The sequence below is a fragment of the Mytilus californianus genome, unplaced genomic scaffold (genome assembly GCF_021869535.1).
Source record: "Mytilus californianus isolate M0D057914Y unplaced genomic scaffold, xbMytCali1.0.p SCAF_9, whole genome shotgun sequence".
Lineage (NCBI taxonomy): Eukaryota > Metazoa > Mollusca > Bivalvia > Mytilida > Mytilidae > Mytilus > Mytilus californianus.
In genome coordinates this window covers 88,508,748-88,513,689 of record NW_026262745.1, presented here as the reverse complement: position 1 = coordinate 88,513,689, position 4,942 = coordinate 88,508,748, and positions in this window count along the sequence as shown.

Below are 4,942 nucleotides of genomic sequence, written 5' to 3'. Positions count from 1 at the left end.
CTGGTGTACAAGGTCAGTCATCCATCAATCAGTCTGAAAACTGCTGAAAATCTTCAAGTTATTTAGGTCAATATCTTTAATTATATTCCATAGGCGGTAATGGTAACGTTTTTTCCTGTAGCTCAGTCCATATCGTAAACTTGGATATGTATGATAGCTCGTTTCGAAGCTGTTACATTTTCACATAATTATGTGGTTACATTTTCGGGGTACGAAGTGTGATTACTTTTTCCGTAAATTAGCATAACCTGAACATCATTTCGTGATGCGGCTCCACGTGGTAAAAAATCACTTTTTTAACAAAATAATTTCTTTGAAAATTTAATACTTTGAACACATTTAATAGCTCCATAGTTTGTACACATTTATTCTATGTTCCTCTACTTTCCTAATCACCACAAATTATTAAGCTCAGTCACATATCAAGTCTGCGTCTGATCAACAATGATAGACTTATCGGTTTGTCGTGTGCAAACAATCGTACAACCTTTAATTTTACAGCTTAAGTATGAATCAAATATTCTGATGGAGAAATTTATTGTATTATGTTCAAAAGTTTTTTTTTTTAATGAAAATTAACTATTTTTTTCCACGTTTAAGATACCAATGGCGCAACAACAAAAAAAGACGCTAAAAAGTAAACCAAGGAAAAAAATAGACAACAAGATGACGAACCATAAAAGCACATGTACATTCAACAAAACACTGCACAGACATCTAAACATTGAGTAAAGCAGGTTACAAAAGAAGGTAATGTTAATCATATGTAAGTCTTTGTGTTTTTCTCAATATTAATTTCATGATAGCAACGTATATTATCAGAACATATACTACAAAGAAAAATAATTAAATGAACAGGTTAAACAATGTCAAATCAATAAATTTTGTTGACATTTTACTGCTTTGTGTGTAATTGCATTGTATGTCTGTTTTGATAGAAAATAAATGTAGGATTAATTTCGTATTTCGTCTGATAAAAACACACACTGTGATAAACTTTTATTTTTTATTATGGTTGATATCATGGTTGATATTATGTGTACAATAAGGCCAGATTCAAGTTATTTTGAAGATTTGAAGTAGATATATTTGTAAGTAATACAAGTATAGGAAAGACGTTTTAGAAAAAAATATTTTCGCATGTAGGTTCTTTCGAAAACATTTAGATCATCTATTAAATTATACATACTACGAAATCTAAGTAAAACCAAAAATTTGAAGAAAGTAACATAGACAATTTATGGAGAAAAGCATTAAAAATTACATTTATATAATATGTTTAACAAATATAAATTTTACAATTTTTAGGACGCAGTTTATCACAATATAATTTATAAATTTTGATGAAACTCGATGTGTTCACTACAATATAATAATTTTTTCACTGCATGAACACAATGTTTACAAATATGAAGTTATAAAAGATACAAGGGTGAAATGTTTTACGACAGTACGCTCGTCTGCAAAAGAATGTTTCGTCTAATAAAGACTTTAACATGACGCAATAATAAAAAGATTTAAAAGAAAAAAACAAGAACCTCACACTTTTTGTTTTTAAACAATCGAAAATCCTCTATTTAACAGAAATGGGTAAAGCAGATTTATCTATTCTACACTACTCATATTTCATGGAACAACAAATGATGGAATATCGATACATTCCTTACATAATTAGCTCTTTAATCCATGTACATATAAATCATTATTCTCCGTCTAAACAACTGTATATCTATATATACTTTTATTTAATTATCCATTATCATAATTTGGAAAAAAAATGTGTTTTCAATCATAATTTACTGGGATCGGGCATAATTTCATCAAAACAGATAGTGCTAGTCCCTTAAACTCTGATATGCTTTTTGACCAGCAAATTGATGTCGATGGGTTCCATTTCGTTAACATACACTCCATTTATCCGTTCATTCATACTCTGGTCTGTCGAATTAACATCAACTTCAGGAATAAATCGAAAAACCTTTTCGCTATAATATTCACAGGAATAACACTTAACCATTTGTATTCATATATAGCAGTGTATACTCATATTGCTCTCATTTAAACACTAGTTAACAATGCAATCAAGTTATAAATATCGAGAGATATCTAAATAAACACCAATAACAGACCAATATGAAAATATGAATACGCATACTTACTTCATTGTTTTGTGGATTTCGATTACTTAGCTGTTGCAAAAACGTTTATTTCTTCAAAACCGAAGAAAGATTTAATCTTACAACTTGTGTTAAAGGGGTATAACAATTTTATTAACATTTATTAAAACATTTTTTATAGAAAAATATACCTTTGCGGTTTTTTATGAAGATGTATATTCAGCCAACAACAAAATATATGCAGTAACACTTACCTTATCATTGTGTGCCATCATATTCCCTTTTCAGAATAATGATAAAATGGAATGCTTACTATCATATCATACTGTATGCATGTTAATGTGTTGACCTACTCCAAAGGCGTGCGTTTCTGTGGTACAACATTGATGTCTTATTTGATCAAATGCATCCGTGATCTGTTTAAAAGTGCTTGTCAATCTACATTAACCGCAGGGTAAAACTGTTTATTTTGATCTAATCGACCCATGCACTTCAAACCAGTAAAGTGCATGGCCTAATAAATAAACGGATAAGTGGGTGTATGTCTACGAAATGGAATCCATCGACATACAATCATGTGATTTGTTGGTCAAAAAAGCCTATCAGATTTTAAGGGACTTTCACTATATGTTGTTTTGATAAAAATTATGTCCGATTGCAGTAAATTAAGTTTGAAAAAAAAATAATTCCAAACTATAATAATGGAATATTAAATAAAAGTATGTACATGTACAGTTGTTTAGACGGAGAATAATAATGTATATGCATATGGGTTAAAGAGCTAATCATATAAGGAATTTATCGATATTACATCATTTTTTTCCGTGATAAATGAGTGTGTAGAATAGCTAAATTTGCCTTTCCAATCACTGTTAAATAGAGGATTTTCGATTGTTTAAAAACACAAAGTGTGATGTTCTCGGTTATTTTTAATCTTTTATTATTTTAGCGTCACGATGAAGTCTTTTTTAGATGTAAAATTCGTCGATGAGTCTTTTGCAGACGAGCAGTCTGTCGTACAACATTTCATCCTGTTAGGTAGATTTTCTAGGCACTTTATACATATTCTAAAGCCTGGTATTTCTTTATCGTAAGAAATCTGGCGGACACAGTGCAAGGCGGTTTGGTGCCACGATATCTCAGTAGCATGAGTTCAAATTACGGCCAGGGAAAAATTGGCTTATGCAAATTTACAGATCTAACATTGTTTGGCTGATATTTAGACGAAATATATATATATGTATATATGTATAAATATTTCTCTAAATTCAGAAATAAAATTACAAGCTATTATAAAATGCTGAATAGCAAACGAATATGTACGTAACAAAATACAGCCAAACAATTAAATAACATAAAGAGTGTTCATTATATATTTATTTATTGATATAAAATAGCAAATGAAGGGGTGAAAGGTGCTATAAAATTGATTTCTTTATCAAGCGTTTGGGTCCTCGAGGTTACATGCATCCTCTGGCAATTCTCAAGAAATAAATTAAGGCAAAAGTTGTTCCGGAACTAGGTTTCACATGTAATATGGTGTTTGAAACCTAGGTTAATATTCTAAATATTCTAAAGCTGTTATTTCTTGATTATAAGAAATCCGTCGGGCATAGTGCAAGGCGAGGAAAGGTAAAGGAGGGACGAAAGACAGTCAAACTCATAGATCGAATACAAACTGACAACCTAATGGCCAAAAATAAAAAGACAAACAGACAAATAATAGTACAGATGACACAACATAGAAAACCAAAGACTAAGCAGCACCGGGCCATCGAAAGTTTTATAATGTAGGGCCTAGGTGGTCGAGTGGTCTAGCGCGTCGGGCATAGTTCAAGGCGATTTGGTGCCACGATATCTCAGTAGCATGAGTTCGAACATAATAAAGCTTTCAGTGGCCGGGTGTTACCTTTCCTCGTCAGTTTTTTCTCGCGTCGTAACACAGTACATGATTTGTAAAGCGTGAAGATGGAATTTTTACTGATCAGAATTTTCTATCGTAGATGATCTTGCAAATTAATGTAGGATGAAGTCACGGAAATAATTATATTATGTTATAAGTACGTCTGACCCAGTGACAACCCTACGAAAGATCTTAAGTTTTAATTGGTACCAACCTTCACCCTGATTTGAAACAATAGTGTAACATATCAACATAGAAAGACACACTATCAATACGTTTTTAATCTCTTTTCCAGCTCATTCTTTTACTTATGATAGTGGTTTTTCTTCCACAATGTGAGATCGAAGTAGTAGTCTGACCCCCTGAGCAACAACAGCACGATTTTTTTGTCATTATCTACAGTTTTGCTGCTGAAGGTAAGTTTGGTATTGATAAACAGATAATGGTTTGTTTTTATACTCTAACGAATGTCTACAAAGAATGCTGTATGTCCACTTCTCACAATTATATCATATGATTAAAATCATAGAAATTACTTAAATTATTAAAAAACGGTTTACATTTAATCCTGTGGAGCATGCTCATTTAGTATATATCTCTTTGTTGGAACGATATTCTAGAGCTTGAGTTTCCTATCATTATTTCCCTTAAGAAACTTTTGAACGGCAATTTTTTTTGAAATTTGAAATAAACTTGAGACTATTATTTATCTGTGATAAAGGGGCGAGGCATATTCCTTATCAGAATGGTATTAAACTCGATGAAACATTAATACAATCTTAGGATCGATTGTTTTTTTCGGCTGGTCCGAAACAGTTATCAACCCTAAGACAGATCTTAAGTTTTAATCGGTACCAACCTTCACCCTTATTTGAAACAATAGTGTTACATATCAACATAGAAAGACACACTATTAATACGT